Source organism: Pteropus alecto, unplaced genomic scaffold (assembly GCF_000325575.1).
Source record: "Pteropus alecto unplaced genomic scaffold, ASM32557v1 scaffold87, whole genome shotgun sequence".
Lineage (NCBI taxonomy): Eukaryota > Metazoa > Chordata > Mammalia > Chiroptera > Pteropodidae > Pteropus > Pteropus alecto.
In genome coordinates this window covers 22,606,052-22,624,754 of record NW_006443225.1, presented here as the reverse complement: position 1 = coordinate 22,624,754, position 18,703 = coordinate 22,606,052, and the positions used below count along the sequence as shown (strand labels likewise).

Sequence of the window (18,703 nt, the reverse complement as noted above, 5' to 3'; positions counted from 1 at the left end):
GACAGACGACACCCAGCCCTCCCGGGCGCTCAGGCGACAGCGGCAGCGGCAGCGGCCACCGGCGCTCCTGACGGCCGGATGCCGCGTGCGCGGTGGGCGTGTCGCGGAGCGCCGTCCCGGCAACTTGTGGCCCTTCCCCGCCAAACGCTCGGCGTCGCGCTGTGCGGGCGAGCTGTGCCCCAGAGCGCGCGTCGTCCGTCCGTCCGTCCGTCCGTCAGTCCATCCATCCGCCCGTCCGCCCGTCCGTCCGCTCGGGTCCCCGGAGTTCCAGAGAAGACACCGGAAAGCAAGCGGGAGGAAGAGCCCCGCGGGACGCCCGTCGGAGAGGCGCCCGGGGAGCCGGGGGTCAGCCGAGGACGCCGCAGGATCCCTCGGCGTCACGGTTCTGTGCCCGCGCTCCAGGCGGTCTCGTCAGAGTTCTGAAGGACGGTGACTTCCACGCTGGGTTCTGTAGTCGAACCATTCGTGAAGTTTAAGGGCAGAATGAAAACGCGTTCTCATACACAGGGGGGCAAACGTGCACTTTCCGCGCAGCCGCCCTGTGTTTGAGAAAGCCACCAGGGGATGCGCTCCGACAAAACGCCGCGGCGAGTCAGAAACGGGAAAGACGTGCGATCCAGAAAACGGGCCCAGGTGGATGTGAAGGGAACCCCCGCGAGGGAAGGACTGCCTTCAGTTTATTTATCACAACCCCAAACCTTTAGCTTTCATGATCGCTTTCACCATCAGACAGTTTTAAAAATAATTTCGTTATACAGTGAAATTATGTTTTAAAAGTTTTTAAGAAGGTTAAACTAACATTTCTGTGAAAGTGATGCAAAGTAAAAAAGTGGGGGACACGCAGGTCGTACACTCCCCCACCTAATGCTAGAACACCTAACAGACACTGCCTGGCTTCTTTAGGGCACCTCTTGGCGAAAGGGAATTCGCTGCATTGTGAGCAGGCCTGTTCCACTGCTTAGAGATTTCTACTGTGAAAATTCTCTAAGTGTTAGGAAGTCCTTCTGTTCTTAATATTGCCTGCTTGTGTTACACTGAAGAAGTCTGATTCTACCTAGATAATTTTAAGCTTTGCCATCCATTTAACAAACGAAAGGGGAATACCCCTTTAAAGTGGTATCAGAGATTTAAAAGATGACTACCTTGAAGACAGATGTGTCATCTTTAGTCTTCAGCATCTTCATTTACTTCCACTTGGTTTTCAGACAGTGGTTCTCTTGTGAATCTGCGTTACTTCAGTATTCCCCTCCATCCAAATAGATTAGAAAATTCCGTATGGTGTTGGATAGGTGAGAGAGAGAGTGGGAGTGCCTCCCTCTCATCTGAATCTCCTAGTGCCCTGGAAGACAGTATTCCTATTTAAAACACTTATCAAATTGTTGATTTAAGATGAGCCTGTGGTCAAATAAAACTGGAGATTTTTGTTTCTTGTCTCTTTTTTTATTTTTAATATGAACTGCCTTTAAACCAGTTTTTCTCTCCTACATTCAGGCAGTTGATTCTTTTAGACCCAGTACTATGGGTTGATTTGTGTACTCCCAAAGGTGTTGAAGTCTCAATACCCCAGTACCTGCGAATGTGACCATATTTGGATATGGGGTCTTTGCCGCTGATCAAGTCAAAGTGAGGTCATTAGGATAGGGCCAATCCAATATGATTGGTGTCCTTATAAGAAGGGAAAATTTAGACATAGAGACAGATACACATAAAGGAGAAATAGTGTGAAGACACAGGGAGAAAGCCATCTACAAGCCAAGTAATGCCCGAGGCTACCAGAAGCTAAGAAAGAAGAGTGGAATAGATTCTCTCTCTCTGCCCTCAAAGGAACCAGCTGTGTTAACATCTCGGTTTTGGACTTCTAGCCTCTAGAACTGGGAAAAAATACATTTTGTGGTTTGAGCTACCAAGTTTGTGGTTCTTTGTTATGGCGGCCGTAGGCAACTAAAACACCCAAGGTACAATTTTTTAAAACTTTTTATTTGGAGATAATAATAAATAATAACAGAGTTGCAAAGATCATATGGAGAGGTCCCATGTATCCTTCACCCGGTTTCCTCAGTGGTTACATCTTACATAATTTTAATACCATATCAAATTTGCATTCATTCAATGTGTCTACATTGCTCTATGTCATTTTGTCACCATCACAGATTCCTGCACCTCAGTCAAGATACAAAACTAGTCCATCACCACAGAGATCTCCTCATCCCACCCCTTAACAGTCACACCCACGGCTACCCTCTACCATTCCTGACCCCTGGCCACCATTATTCAGTTTTACACTTCTATAATTTTGTCTTTTCAAGAATGTTATGTTAGTGAAAGTGTGATTTTTTGAGGTTGGTTTTGTTCACTCAGCATAATGCCCTTGAGATCCACCCAAGTTGTTTCTTGTATCGATAGTTGATTCTTTTTTTTTTTTTTTAATTGATGAATAGTATTCCGTGGTATGAGATACACCAAAGTTGTTTAATCATTCATCTATTGAGGAACATTTTAGTTGTTTCTAGATTTTAGCCATTACTAATAAAGCTGCTGTGAATAATTTGTACAGGTTTTCGTGTGGACATGCATTTTCATTACTCAAGATAAATGCCCAGGACTGTAATTGCTGGGTCAAATGGTAAAGGCATATTTAGTTTTTTGAAGAGACTGCCACACTTTTGCAGAGTGACTGCATCATTTTACATTCCCAGTAGCAATATATGAGAGGTTCCATTTCTCTGTATTGTCACTATTTAGCAATCCAGTAAATGTGGAGTAATAGCTCATTTGTAGACCTAGTTCAATTTTTGAACTTAATCATATTAAGCTTTTTCATATCTATTTAGGTCCATTCTTCTACTTTTCCTGAATCTCTTAAATCTGCATTTTGCTATATTGGCTGTCTTTTCCAGGAAGCACGATGTTTGGAAGAATACAGATCTGACTTCAGTTCTCTGCTTCGTCACATATGAGCTATGTAACTTTGGGCAGCACGCTTAACCTCTTTGAGGCTTATTTTCTCTCTCTGTGAAAATATTGCTCTAAATAATTTTGTAAATATGAAATAAGATAATATAGGTATACTGTTTAGTAGATGGCACACCCTCAGTAGATGCTACTTTCTTTCTCTTCTGTTTTTTCAACTCATCAAAAATGTGGACCAGACAAAACAAGTTCAGAATCTAGAAGTGGAGACCTCTCTTCATTCATTAATCAGATAAATTAGCATTTAGAAAATATCTTTCACTTAGATTGTAAAAATTAAGGAAATTTTTCTTTACCTTTTAGATTATACCCTGGGAAGATTCTTATTTTAATTGCTCATTGAAATTGATCATATTTTGAAGTCTTTAAAACTAGAAATATAGAGCATAACTTGGTTAGAAAACATGGAATTGGTATGTAAATTCTGACTCAAATCTTTTTACATCAGCGTGATCTGTGTAGCTCAAGAAACAGAAGTCTTCTGGAAAGACTGAAGAATTTATCATTGTCATTCAGGGGATGATGATCAGCAGCCAAAGTCTTTGGAAGTATTTCATGCAGGGAAACTTGCTGAAAACGTTCAGATTGGAGTGGGTGTGATAGGGATTTTGGTGCTATTCAATGGCATTAGGCCAAGGGACTCGGGGTCAGCTACGTCATGCCTCAATCCCCAGGCTTCCTGTTCCATGAGGTGTCCTGATAGATCTATACACACAGATAATAGTGGCAAAAAAAGGAAATTTAGTTTATTTTCAAAGCTCTGATTAGCTGACTAGAATACTAAGCAAAAGACCCAAGGAATCTTCCCTCTTGCTGCCCTCCTCTGTCGAACATCAAACCGGAATGTTCTGGATTTAAGATAGAGCTGGCTAGGCTACCACTTTTTCATAAGAAAAGAAAAATTACAGTCAAATGAAATTACACTTTAGCCTTCAAATTATACATGTGGTTTATTATGTAGAAGAAAATGGAGAAGACAATTTGTCTTAAAATCATCTACTTTGACCCCTACTTACCTCCCAGGATTGTTCTGAGAGGAAGCTGGACAGAATCAAATGCCTACTATTTCATTACCAAACATTTATTTGCATATTTATGTGCAAGAAACTTTTTTCATGTGAATATGATTTTTAATTAAAAAATACATGTACCAAATTGGCATAGTAAAACATTCAAGAATTATAAAAACATATGTAAATGAAAAGTAAGCCTTCCTGATTCTCCAGATCTCCAGTCCACCTTCCCTAAGGCAACAGATAAATTTAACAAATATTTTATGTGTCATAACGCTAGGTGCTGGAAATACAAGGACAACAAGATGTACACAGTCCCTGCTTGTAGTGTTCTAAGGGAGAGAGAAACCTGAGCATATAATCACAGTGGAGGGTGATTAGAGAGAAACCTGAGCATATAATCACAGTGGAGGGTGATTAGGGTTCTGATAGGGAATTCTGGACACTCTCAGATATCAGAGGAGAGAAGCATGCATAATTTAGTGCAAGAGAGGTAAGGTAAATTGCCCTAAGTCACAGAGTTTGTAAATTACGGAGACAGGATTCCTGAACCAAATCTGTTTGAATCAATGCTCATATTTTCCCAGCAACAGCTTGCAATTATCAGTGGGGTATTCCATTTTCAGTTTCACTTTATATCATGTCTCAGGAGAGAAATTTAGTAGCAAGAGGGAATTTCCCAGCTACAGAAAGACAGTGCTGGGCAAAAATGTATTAATAATGGCTATTTCATGGGAAATTTTATTTTCTTTTGATGTTTTACTTGGCAGGTTTCCAAGAATGGGTAAAGCTATGTTACTAGTAGCTCAGTCTGCGTTTAAAACTTTCAGCCCCTACATTTAGCGGGATATTTTGAGCAAAATATACTAAGACATGTTAACTTTTTAAGTTAACACACACATACACTATACTTTTTTGTTTGTTTTAGGAATGGGCTACGTGAAAAGGTTCTAAGTTCAGTACCCTTCATAGCACCCTGTTCTGGGCAGGCACAGACAAAGAGTAGCCTTTGTAGTCCAGGTCATGAGAGGGCAGACTGGCGTGGAAACTCTGAATCAGGGAATCTGACGTCAGCAGATGAGTAGGTTGCCAGAGAGCACGCGGTTGGTTGGGAAACAGGAACACTCAGGAATCTTCTTTCATTCAATTTCATAATTGCATAAAGGAATGGAAATGTCTGCCCCGCCAGCACAGCCTTGTTGCACAACTCCAGGGGACTGCTGTTCACGTGGAATATATAATGGATGGGGCCTCTGGAGGTGTGCAAGGTGTGGACCTATGGCCTACTTACCTCCCAGGATTGTTCTGAGAGGCTCAACTTATACAGTGACTATGAAAGGACTTTATAAACTATGAACCTGTCAATATGTGTGAATAATAACCACAATAGTTGTTATTTTCCTGGCCAGCTCTGCCCCTCAAGCAAAACGCTCTTATCTAGTTTGAGAAAGAGAAAACATAGCCCCTGTTATCTGGGAGCTGGCCCGGCACTCACAGTGAATCTGTGAAGTTCTGTTGAATATAAATGTGTTCAGAGAACACCAATCTAGACAAGACCGCTTTGAGACTATGTTAGAACAAGAAAAGATAAGACCACTGCATGCTCACGTCTGAACAGACAGAAATTAGAAATAGTCCAAACCAAAAAATGAGCAAACATCGCCCTTTGCTGACTAATAACAAGTGGCTGCTATTTCGTTACCAATTGCAGCTTTAGCTTGATTTCATTTCTCTCACTGTCTAGATAAGAATTAAGATACCCAGTCAGAATTCTCTCTGCTTTGGGACAGCATCTAAGGTACCTGTTTCCTTGAATGCTCCCCAAATCATGTAAGATAAACCACAAATCCTGTCATAAGTTCTTTCTAATCCTCTTACTAAGATGTCCCATGCTTCCCCATGGTATGCATTTCTCCTCCTTGCAGTGAGTCAGTAACCAGCTTTCTAGAACTGTGGATGTGCTCCCGGTGGTCTGGAGAGAGGACATTGACAAGCTTGTGGAGCAGTTATTACCCAGAGAGAAGCCCTCACTATCTGCGACTCAGTCAGAAAGCTGGCTCCTCTGACTTCTCCAGGGATTTGCTTATGGTCTTGGTTCTGTTTCGGAGCCCAGAACTCCTGGGAAAGAGATTCTGGCTGGCCATAATCTCATCCTTCAAGTCCTTTGTAGATTATGGGGATATGGACGTAAGGTATTTAATCTCTAAAACAACAACAATAGCGATAACAGCTAATACTTATTTAATGCTCGCTATGTGTCAGGCACTCTTCTAAGCGATTTAATACCAAAATACTGTTCACTAGATGCTACTCTCATTCTCATTTTGCAGATATGGGAACTGAGGCACCGAGATGTTAATTACTTGTGGAAGGCCCCACAGCTATTAAGTGGCAGAGCGGGATCTGAACCGAGGAAAGGTATTACCGCATCCTGAATCTGTTCACTGTTCTCACGAAGTGGTGTTAGACTTCTGAGAGATGGAGTGTGAATGATTTGTTACAGCTCAACATTATTAAATGAAGAGTTATTTTAAATGTGAGCAAAGATATCTTTTAAAGTTCAGTCTAGCAATCTTAAAGTGTTGATGTTTCTCTTTAATAATAGTTTACCAAAGTTTACTAGTTTACTGATGTCTTTATATACATCATTTTTATCCTTTAAAAATTCTTCTCATTATAATAACAGCACTGACTTGGGATATAATGACATTAACTGATTCATTCTAGTAGAAAAACATAGGGCTTTGGAATCAGTGAGTTAGAAGTCTCCCTCTTCATTAACTAAAGTTCGTGACCTTGTGGGTGTTATGTAATCTCAATGAGCCTCACTTCCTTCATCTATTAAACAGTGAAAATAATATTTTTCTTAAGGGTAATATAAGAATTAAACAGGATTATTTCCATAAGGCTATACCCAATAAATATTAGTTTCCTTTCTCAAAATAAAGTAGTTGGGGCCTTGAAAACTTTAGTTTTAGTGAGAATTATCAGCCTGGTAAGATAATTGTCAAGACTGGCTTATAAAATATTGAAAAGTGATTGGAAAACTATATAGCTATGCTTTTGTTTCGAACGTGATCTCCATGGAGATAAGGGCCATATCTGTTTTGTTCACCAGTTCCCAGAACGATGAATGAATTTGATAATAATCTATGTATTGTCACTTTAGGCCAGGGAAGGATGTCGTGGCCAGCTGAAGACTGCAATTTTGGGAATAAAAGCATGCAGGATTATCTGGCATGTTTAGTTTAAGTTGCAAATTCATGTTTAAAAATAATTATAGTTCACAGAGGTAAAGTTATAAAAGAAGTACCAGATTTTAAAAAATCTTTGCGGCCAATATTTCAATAATTCTCTAAATTCTAGTCTGTATCCAGTACAGTAGTATTTTCTATCACCTATTTAGAAAATTAAAAGTTTGTTAAACATTAAAAAAGAAACCATGTACAATTGAAAACATCGAATGGAAGATATTTTATTTCAAGCATAATCCAATATTAAGTTTATTCCTTTTTGTAGATTTAGCCTAAACTCAGTCATCCGATTGGATGAAGAAATCAATCTTAAAAACTGCATCTATGAAATGAAGAGATAGATGAAAGAAGTATTAAAATTGAAATACTAACTCCTTATACATAAGAAATATTTTACATTCTACCAAATACAATATCAAGACAATCATATGTTGTAATTATTATCCCTATTGAGATATGTTGGGGTTAATAGATGATACTCTTAAAGTTCAGAACCAACTGAGAAGTAAGCAAAAGAGCAGTAGAGATGAAGACCAAAATGTGAACTTTATATTGAAATTTGGAGAGCATGCTTTAGATGTATTGGCAAGTGGGTGTACTGATCCTGTACCCACCTAATCACAGGAAGGACAAACCCAGCCTGCCCCATGGAGGCAGCCCTGTCAGTGTATTACTCTGAGGAGCAGAGTGTATTCTCTCTGAGGCAGGAAGATTCCAATGAGAAAACGAAGAGAAAGAGACCAGTTACTGTGTTCCCAAACTCACAAGTCGGGTAAGACACTCTTCCTCTCCCCAGGATGGGGCATGGGCAGGTGTGTGTGTGTGTGCGTGCGTGTGCGTGTGTGTGTGTGGCGGGGGCGTGTATGGGGAACGGATGTGCAGAGGAGGGCTGGCTGTGATATCCCAATGAAAGGACTCTCTTCTGGGGAGGAAAGATCCAGAATGGTGGGATGGTGGTAAATGTTCTCCACAACAATTCCTGTTTTAAAGAGAGGAAAACTGAGCCTCTGAGCAGAGTACTAGCCTCAGTTATTCCAACTGGAAGGTGGTAGGACTCAGAGTAAACCAGACAGTCTAACTCAGGTTCACTGCACCAGAGTCCTTGTGAGTGAGGTTTACGATTTCGTCTCCGAGAGTTGCAGTGAAACTGGGACCCATGCCTGTAAAAGTCAGAGCCGAACAGCGTATATTTGCTGTTCCTGTCTATCTGCTTTGTGATGAGGCGGTGAACTCATTAGAACAAAGGCATTGCAAGTCTTTTCTATTTAGTGAGCACCTCAAAATGGTGCATAATCTGAATTAAATGCCGAGACACCTCAGTCATTAAAAAGCTTATGTCGGAGATGTAGCAGAGTGTACATATGTGTATGACATAGGTATTTAACAGCAACACCGTACAGAGATTCAATGACTGACGTTCATGCTGCACAGTGGTTACTAGAGAGACAGTGGATGAGGGACCGAATCACGATTGTTTTGTGGAGTATGACCAACTGGGAAGAACTATGGGGAGATGCGATCTGAAGGTGCCAATCACTGGCCCTTTGCTGGCGTGACAAGAAGGAGGGGAGTCGCCGTCGAAGACTCTGGTATGTTTGACAGGAGGCTGCAAAGTCCTAGAACAGGAACTGTGCCTTTCAGGGCCGCTGGTGGGCGGGTGAATCACATCTGTCTACCACCCTCTGGGCAAAATGTTTTTAGAGTCAGTGCCATATTGTGAGTTTGTAATACTTACCTGAAATTCATGGGCAGGGGACAGAGGCTCTAAATAGAAAAGACTGGTCGCAAGCCCAGTCTTTTCTGGTACTGACGTTGCCTGCCCTTGCTGCAACCTGCTTTTCTCATTCATGAGGGTTACGGGAGGGATGAATGGGATGACGCCCTTGGAAGTGCTTCATGAACGTGACACATGAATTTCAGTTCTGAATCACGGCTCTGCTCTAAGGTTTTCTGTGTTCTGGTTTCGTGTCGTTTGCCGGTGAACACCGTGCTACGTAGGCACATACAGACAAACGGCGTCTTTCCTGCCTTCCCAGGAGTTCCAGGAGAAGAGAGAACAGTTTTTAGAAGCTTAGCAATTAGTCCATCCTTGGATGTTTTCTTGTTAACATAGTTTCTAAAATGACTCTTCTGTGGGGACCTCAATAAATATTTCCGAGCTGACTAATGGAGTCAGGCCCATCAGGTAATTGGCTGTACGACTTTCACTCGTACAGTGTAGCATGTGACCTCACACATGAAAATTGGCAAAATGTGCAGAGTCACCCAGCGCTTTTAGGATCTGGTTGGGCAGTGAGTTTTAGTTTAGTCCCTCTTTTATGCCTGCTGTAACTTGTACTTGTTTATATAAGCTGGTGTGTAACATCTAAACTCTTAGCAAGAGCTTAACACTGTGGCTTTGAATGTAATTAAGTCGCAGCCTGTTTGAGGAGTTATTTTCTCATGCGACTCTCCCTAAACCTCATAACAGTGAAGGAATCCTAACGCCTCCATTTGCCTGAGACTCCGCTCACAGCACCAATGCAGCAGGTTTGTGGGGTGCTTGCCTAGCTTCATGGGCGATTGCTTTGACTGTCGAGCTTTCCAGTACTATAAATCAAGCATATGTTAGTATTCAGAAAGTGTAAAGGTTCAGCATCTTCCCACAAAAACATCGTTGGAATTATTTCATTCATTAGCTCTTAAAAACAAAACGAATAGGATACCTGTTGATCTGTGAGATAAAAATGCCCCTTGAATCACATACTAACATGAAAAGATAAATACTAATGCCCATCCCTGGTGATGACGTGGAGCCTGGAGTGGGGATGAGGCCAGCTGGCAGGTGTTGTCTGAGCCAGGCCCCTGGGCTGGGCTGGGCCGCATGCGCCTTGTGACTCTACAGCTGATCATGGACTGTGGGGGTAAATGACAGCATTGTGTGAGAGTTCTGAGTCAGTTCTGTAGTAGGTTCTCATCCAAATTGGGCAGATGTACGAAAGTAATATAAAATGCTTGGGCACCAAGCTTTTGATGCTTAGGGATGAAGTAGGTAGACAGAGACCAAAGGAGCAATTTTTTAAGACAACGAGGAAATTGCTGAAGTAGCTTTACTGTGGAGGGGGCGGAATGGAGGAGTCTTCATCCCAGCTCATGTGTGCGCCAAGAGTAGACATCTGGTTAACTGGATGGTACTCTGGGCCAGTAAAGATAGTCATATACGTGGACATATCTACATATTATGTTTATACACTACATTCATGTCTGCGTTACACACATGTATCTAGATCTTGCAGGCATTTATAACATATCACATGTATGTGCCTAGATATCACATGCATATAGTGCATGTATCTGTATGTTAGACATGCACATTTATAAATTACAGGCATATATTACATGTGTATCTATATGTTATATGCATGTATCTACATGTTATGTTATTATATGTCATATCATATATCATTTATCATATTATATATTATATATAATACTATATATTCTATAACATATATTTTATACCATATTATATATATTATATATAGCACACACATATAATATATATGACATGCATGTATCTGTATGACAGGCACACATAATACATGCATGCATATATATTACATGCATATGTAATATATTACAAGCATGTACCTATAAATTACAATTATACATATATGACATGTATGTATCTAGTGCATTAGCTTATATGTGTATATATATTACATGCATGTGTCTGTCTACTACATTAGCTTATACATTTACATTGTATAAAATTTAGAAGAATCAAAGGGCATATAGTGAAGTTAGTCTCCACGCCCTTCCTTGCCTCCTCCTTTCTTTGTTCTAGATGATTGACCTACCCAAGTCCGAGCACATCTGCTCAGAACTTTTTCAGCTTCTGTGCTTTGCTGCTTGGCTAACTTTAACCTTACTTATCTTTGTTTCAAAGCCTGATGTTATCTGTTCTCCTCCAGTTTCTTTTTCCAGTTCTCCCTAACAGGCTTCCTGTGTCATCTCCCAGATCAGGGGTCCCCACCCCCCAGGCCATGGTTTGGTACTGGTCCGTGGCCTGTTAGGAACCGGGCCACACAGCAGGAGGTGAGTGGCGGGCTGGCGAGTGGAAGCTCCATCTGTATCTGCAGCCGCCCCCAGCACTAGCATCGCTGCCTCAGCTCCGCCTCAGATCATCGGGCATTAGATTCTCAACGAAGCACCAGTCCCTGGTGCCAAAAAGATTGGAGACCACTGTCGTAGATGTCATTCACATTCTCTGTTCTCTGGTTTATCTGAAATCTCCGCTTCTTTGAGGCTGAGGTCAGACCCCTTTTCTTGGACTGCTCCACCCCATCGATTCCCTCCTCTGAACCCCAGGCCCCCTAAGAGGGGGTTATCTGAGCTCTCGTTTCGGTATTCCAAAATGATGCCAACGTGTGTTAAGTAAAATGTAAAGTTGCATTATTTTTGGCTGTAAGTATGTAAATCTAGAAGAGGCAAAGAGATTAGCTCATAGCTTTCTGACGTGATAATGACGTTCATTAATGAAAACAATTTCGTTAATGACGTTCATTAATGAAAACAATTTTAATACACAAAATCTTTCAAAATAAGGTCCCAGGGAGAAAAGAGTAAATGAGTCTGTGATGGGGAGAAGCTGCACACCACTGAATGTGCACACCGAGCCCTGAGTTATGCAGAGAAAGGGTCGAGAGCGTGACCTGGAGGCAGGCAACCTGGGCGTGAACTGTCTGTGTGACCTGGGCAGTGTGTATCATCTCACGAGCCTGGTTTCTCGACAAGGAAGTCGCTGACGCGAGTCGAGCACTCGGCACAATACCTGGCACGCAGCGTTCTGCGTCGTTGTCGGTGTTCTATCTATGCGCTGTTGCGTGCGCTTTCTCTCCCGGGGCAGGCGGAATAGCTGCCCCCTTCCCCTCCAAATGTCAGCACCTACTCCCTGGCATCTCTGGATGTTACCGTACATGGCAACGGGGCCTTTCAGATGTGATTGGATCAAGGATCTTAAAGCAAGGAGATTATCCTGGATTATCCAAGTGGAACAGTGTGATCGTAAGAGTCCTTACAAGATGGAAGAGGAAGGCAGAAGATTCAGGGGAGGAGAGGAGAGACGGAATCAGTGTGAGCTGTTGTGAGAAGGATTTGACCTGCTATTGTGGGCTTCGAGGGAGGAAGGAGGGGCCACGAGCCAAGGAATACAGTGGCCCCTGGAAAGAAATGAAAAGGCGAGGGAATGGATCCTCCCCAGGGGCTTCCAGAAAGGAATGCTGCCCGTGACACCTAGCTTTTAGCCTGGTGAGACCAGTCGGACTTCTGACCTCTGGAAGGCAGTCAGTTTCTAAGAATAAATTTGTGTTGCCTAAGCCACGAAGCCGGAGTCATTTGTAAAGGAGACGAGTGGATCTTCCTCAGCTGGACTCTTTTATGAAGACCAGCTGTGTGTAGCTGATAGTGTCCAGAACAACGTTGGGTGTAAAGACCAGCTGTGTGTAGCTGATAGTGTCCAGAACAGCGTTGGGTATAAACACAGACCAATAAGCTGGGCAGACTGAGGGCCCCAGCAGAGAGGCACAGCAACCTGTACATCTCCCTTTCAGGTGGAGAAAAGGAAACCGGACTTAGCTACAGCCAGCTCTCCTCCTGCATGTGGATGTCTATTACTGTAAGAGTTAAAAATACTGGGGAAATTCCCAGTCTTATCGCCAGGTCCAGATCCTAACTGGCAAGATCTTCATCTACAGCCCAGCCAGGATTTCCCCTTCAGGGTCCCTGCCTCCGTAATTACAGGCGGTTTACAAGACCAACAAGGATCTCTGCTGTGCATCGAGCACAATGTGTGGCAGGCACTGAGCTCCATGTTCTGCACACGACACCCTATTTCAGTCTCATAAACTCCTACATGGTGAAAAGAGGCGTGGTGCCTTGAGTTTCAAACTTGAGGTCATGAATCTCAGTGGATCTTGAGTTTGGTGGGGAGTGACCAGCAGTTTTAAACATAAAATACAATAGAAAATATCAATGCTTCGCATGAAGTAAGATTAAGTATAGTCTCGTAAAATTTTAGTTTCGGTTTTACATAGATGGTGTGCACTGGGTTGTATTGTGCAGCATACATCTTACAATGGGTTATGGTAAAAAACAGTTCTTATAGTGGGTTATATTTAACAATGTAAAACCCACAGTGAAGTGGCTGCGAGTACAGGCTCTAGCTGTAGGGCCACTGGGTTTGATCCCCGTTCGTTTGACCAGCCCTGTAATCTCGACCGCGTTACTCGTCCTGTTTCCTCACCTCCTAGGGTCCTGTCTCACAGGGTCTTTTTGAGGACTAGAGTGGTCAGTCCAAGGGAAGGCTTAGGACGGTGCCTCAGTCTCTGGTGCTGTTAGTGTTACTTTCCCACTGTTACATGGTGAGCAGGTGGCAGAACTTGGCAGATCCCTGCTCCGTCTCATAAAGCCCGGTCTTGAATTTGAAGTCTAAGGAGATTTATGCTGTCGGTGGCCAGAATCTCATAATTAATTGTCATAATTTAGTATATCAGAGCAGAACTGGAGTCTACCCTGGTGACTGCAGAGTTAATGTCGTGAAGTGCAATCTGCGACTGTGACTCAGACCCTGGGGAGAGTAGAAGGTGCAGAGGTGCGGGTGCCTTCGTGGGGCCATGAATGCTCTGACGGTGTCCCCAAGGAAGGGCGCCCGCTGTGGCCCTGCACGGTGCTCGTGGACAGCAAGCAGCGTGTTTCCTTTAGTCTTCACATGCGTGTCCGACCAGCTGGAGAAGCCAGACGTGTGGAACCAGCTCAGTGTCAACGATCAGGTCAGAAGACACTGCAGGCATCCGCCCAGTCCCTCCTCTCCTTAGGCCCCTCCCCGAGACCTAAAGAAGCCAGCGGGAGTCCCGCATGCTCAGGGCCTGTGCGAGTCACTTGGCGGCGCCCAGGTGCGCCTTCCCGTTCTGGCTCCCAGCAAGGAGGGGACGCAGGGACGAGGAGACTGGAGTACCCGAGCCCACCAGAGTACGTGCCATCTCTTACGAGGATTTGCTCCCCTGGTACGTTTTTCATATTTCACATGCTCTATGTTACCTTTGGCTTCGATTTTGAGCCCTCTGTTCATGAAAAGCCCTTTAGTGCTGCAGCCGTCATTAGGGAGGAAGCCCGGCGCGAGCGAGCGCTGTCGCCGTTCCTGGCCATGGCCCTCCTCCTGCACCAAGGGCCAGCAGGCGTAACCTGACTGAAAGGCGGTGGTTTTGAACCCTTAGGGAAATGCTGGGCTCTGTGTGGAAGGGGACTTTTCAAAACATGTGGCGTCATGGGGAACGCCGAGGGCACTGAGGATGCAGGGTTTGCATACACCCTCAAGAACTTGTGAAGAGCCGGAAGTGCGATGCCCCTGCCAAGGCAGTGTGTGTCCTTGGTCACCAGCACGCCGTCCTCGGCGGGCGGCTGCCACGCACCTAGGCTCCTGTCCTCGGCCCTGAGTCACTCATCACTGTGGCTGCCACCCTCTGGCCCTGCGGGAAGCTGTCACCATGCCATCCCATCGTAAGCACCCAGGCCTAGCCGAGGGCGCAGGGCCCTCCTGAACTGACCACAGCGTCGCCAGCACACTGCCCTTTCCTCTCGCAGGTCCAGAGATCACAGCAGAGACTTCCACTGGAAGGAGCAATAGCCACTTCCTCGACGAGGCTTACTATGCAAAGCAGACGGTACTTGTCCTCCCTGAACAGGACACTGGGAACCGGAGCACAGGTGGGCAGGTCGCTTCCTCTCACACTTCCCAGGCTGCGGCCCCTTCCTCCGTGGCGCGTCCCCTCCTCTCACCGGGGACGAGGAGGGTCTCTGCTGGTTGAGCAGTCGATGACTTCGGAGGCCTGTCTGGGATGCGGAGGAGCCTCATAAACACTGTGTCCTGTGGGCTGTGGAGATAAAACACTGCAGTCTAGTTTCCCATCACTGCCATTCGTAAAGGGAAAACTTAGGAGGCGACAGATAGTTAAAAAGCAAACAGACATCTAAAAAAATATGAATGAATTGCAGAATAATCTGTAAGCCAATGCTTTCAATCCCAGAATTTCACGAGAAGGATTTCTCAGAACGCTGTTAGCCCATGGGCTGCTCTTGGGTGGTAATGGTGGTTGTGGTCTGTGTGGCTTTCTCCGGTCCGTCTTCTCAAACTTTCATTTGTCTTTTGTGCTGTCTCCACTGGGAACTAAAAGCACACATGCCAGCTGATGGACTCCTTAGCGCATGTGGGCAGCAGGGTATGTACTTTTGGAATTAGTGTCGTGCACGCCACCTTCTGGCCATTATTGAGAAAGCACGGAAATGAAGCTGGGAGCCGGGGGCGCGGCTGGGCTGGGCGCACGCAGTGCTTTCTCAAGCCCGGCATTCCAACCACCCCTGTCGCTAACGCTGGAGAGCCTGTGGCTTAGAGACGTGGTGTGGACTTTGGGACAGAATTTTCCTGCCCCTGATTAATGGACTTGAGCTGCCTTCTGTTCCCTCCCACACTGCTGTCTCCAGCCACCAGGCCCCTCAGCTGTGTGGCCTGTGTGTCCTCTCTCGGGCGCCAAGGTAAACTGCTACCTGACTTAGTATCATGTTAAAGATGTAAAAGATGTATTTTACATTTCTTTTTAACTTATTTCCCTTTAAATGTCACAAAGCACTTTCACATGCCTAATTTCGTTGGTCTTCTCACTTTACCTTCCATAGACTTCCTTCAAAGACCATGGGGCAGAATTTTCTTCAATTTTAATATACATCTCTCTCGTCCCATATCTACATATGAGAGATACTTTTTAAAATAAAAGAAAACTCAATTATATCACATATATTACTTGTAATTCAAAATATGAAAATATGTATATTTGACCTCTAAATGATTACGTGTCCCAACACGTACTCTTTCTAGAGGTTCCTCGACTGTTTAATTCCCATTTGTACAAGTTTTAAATTTGCAGTAAGTTCCTCAAAGATATTCTTCCTTCCTAATGAAAAAGCCCTTACAGTGTTTTGAAAGCTCCTTGGGATCCTGGAATGTTTTCATTAGTCTAGATGTGGTCTCTGGATTCAGAGGAGGTAGAGACTGAAAATCAGACTCGCCCTCGTGGGACGGCAGCGGCCCCTGTTGGGAGAATTTGTTTATAACAATGGAGCATCGTCTTTGTGCTATGTTATCATTAGTTCAGCCTGCAGATCACCTCTGCAACCAAGTACTCATTTCAGGGTCTGCTTTGGGAGAACCAACTGAGAAGCCAGGTTACTCAAAGGATCATTCAAGTGGACATTTAAAAGGTAATAGTAATGGAGCAAATAAAGGAAACAGGAATTACAGTCTACAAGGAACAGGCAGAGTATTGCTCAGCCAGTGCCTGGCGCCTAGTGACAATTCGGTACACATTTGTCGAATGAATAATGCGTGGGGCGCACTGACCCTGCGCAGCCCCGCTGTTGTGGATTTCCGTTTCCTGACTTAGGAACTCCTTAAGGGGTCATTATGATGCCCACTGTGTGACATCTATACTACACTGACCTGACAAATAAGAATGCTGAGACAGATCTAATAACAAGTTGAGGCCAGAAATTACTGCTGAGTGGGAAAATCAATTGTGCGGCTTTGAATTTTCTATGGAAGGAAAGGTTTGACTATTTACTGAAAACTATCAAAGTGGAACCAATCATTGTAGCTGAGGAACCTCAGCACAACACCCCAAGCCCAGTCAAGGCGACCTTCCATGCGTTGCTCTTCAAATGTGCCCAGAAAACCTTCTCCTGGTGCAGTTACTTTAATGGAATGTGGGGGTCTCCCTGTCGCTGCACTTCGTTTGTATGAAAGGGCTTTAAGTTAATAAAACGTTACTATAAATTCATTAAGAAGTGCACTTACAGCTTTAATATTTGTGTTCCCCTGATGCATACCTACACGGTTCCTGAAACGAAGCAAGGACATAGGCTGTTGATTAACTTTAAACACTAGCTCTAAATGAAACAGCATATTTGTAGGTAAAGAGTTGATTAATGTTGAACAGGAAAACGAGGTGAACTGATGGAAATATTCACAAAGGAGTTACACCTCAGATGCTGAGTTTCTAAATGTAATGGCTTTTCTTATCTCTATAATGAAAATTGTCATTAGAAAGATAGCAGAGTGGCTTGTTACTGCTGATAATGAAATAAGACTTGAGACACTTGAGAGTGTATTCATAAAATTGCATTTATTGGTAGAAAGGAAAATGATCTCATTTATGTTTTAGAGAAATTCTAAGGTAAATGTTAAAGACAAAGATTCTGCTATATTATTCTAATACTTTAAAGCATATATATAGCATAGGCCACTTATTTTTAGATGGCTGGGTACCATGACAAAGGACACTTTACAGTTAAAAATTTGGTTTTACAGTTTTATAACTAAGAGAATCGTATAGATCCCAAAATACATAATTTGGTATATGTATTTATTTTAGCAAAAGAGTCTCTCGTATCATCGACAGACGAGCTAAGTTCCGCCATCCATCTCTATTGTTTTATTTTTGCTTTACTCATGAACAGAAATGAAAAGATTAACCAACATTCATATCGAAACTCAAAGAGCTGGTTGTTAAACTTTATAGTACACCACTGCACCCCTTCCTCCCACCCCCAGCCCTCATGACATCTGCCCCCACCTGTGCTGAGCGCTCTGACTATTGTGCAGACAGGGGAGGTCTGTTTTTCAGAACAGGTGTTCAAAGTGCTCCAGGGCCTTTTTCACACTCTACTGAGTGTGTTCTGGCTTCTGTTGAAGAGGGAAAATGTAACTTCTGGTAGATCAGCCCACTATATCTAGATGTGTTTTCAACACACCATCTGCAAGTACAGAGAACATTGTGGCGACATACTTGCTCATAGGAAGCGTCGTTGCATTCGATAAGCCCCTCTGAGGAGGCACTTGGGTGTGAGTGGATGGACTCAGGGCTTGGTCTGGAAGGAGACGGGAGACGGAAGCACGGCCGAGCTGCTCTAACGAGAGAGGAGAGAAGGTCGTAGACACTGCAGGCAGAGCCGGAACAGGATTTCTAGAAAGGTGTTCCCGCTCTTATATTGCTTACTTCAGTCTCGCCGGAATGAGAGGGTAGCAGAGCGAGGGAGCAGAGAGCTCGGGATTGCTCAGCAGAGGCAGGACATGATAGCAAGAGGAGAACGAGAGAAGCGGACACCGATGAGGTGATGGGGCAGGGGCAGGACGCACACGATATTTCTTCTACATGGTGCGAGGGCTTGGGCCAACTTTTAAACAGAAAAGGGTGATCTCAGAAGGCCAGGGAACACAGACACAGACGACATCGGTTACACACATCAACCCCAGACCGACGTTCTTTTTTGTAGTCTGTCCCTTTACACGTCTCCTCCCCCTCACCAAATGGCACAGTATCAGTATTCTGTAAGATCTTGCTTTAATTAAAGTGATGATCATGTTATGTGCATATGACT

At 43.9% G+C, this 18,703-nt stretch overlaps 1 long non-coding RNA gene across 4 annotated transcripts in view; it reads left to right on the top strand.

The window, feature by feature from the left end:
• The first annotated feature begins 6,316 nt into the window (after nucleotides 1-6,316).
• LOC112472578 overlaps nucleotides 6,317-18,703 on the top strand; it is a 109,075-nt gene continuing 96,688 nt past the window's right edge. For all 4 annotated transcript variants that reach the window (XR_003043659.1, XR_003043657.1, XR_003043656.1 and 1 more), the window contains exons 1-2: nucleotides 6,317-6,401; nucleotides 7,862-8,009. This is a non-coding gene — a long non-coding RNA (uncharacterized LOC112472578). The remainder of the gene's footprint in view (nucleotides 6,402-7,861; nucleotides 8,010-18,703) is intronic.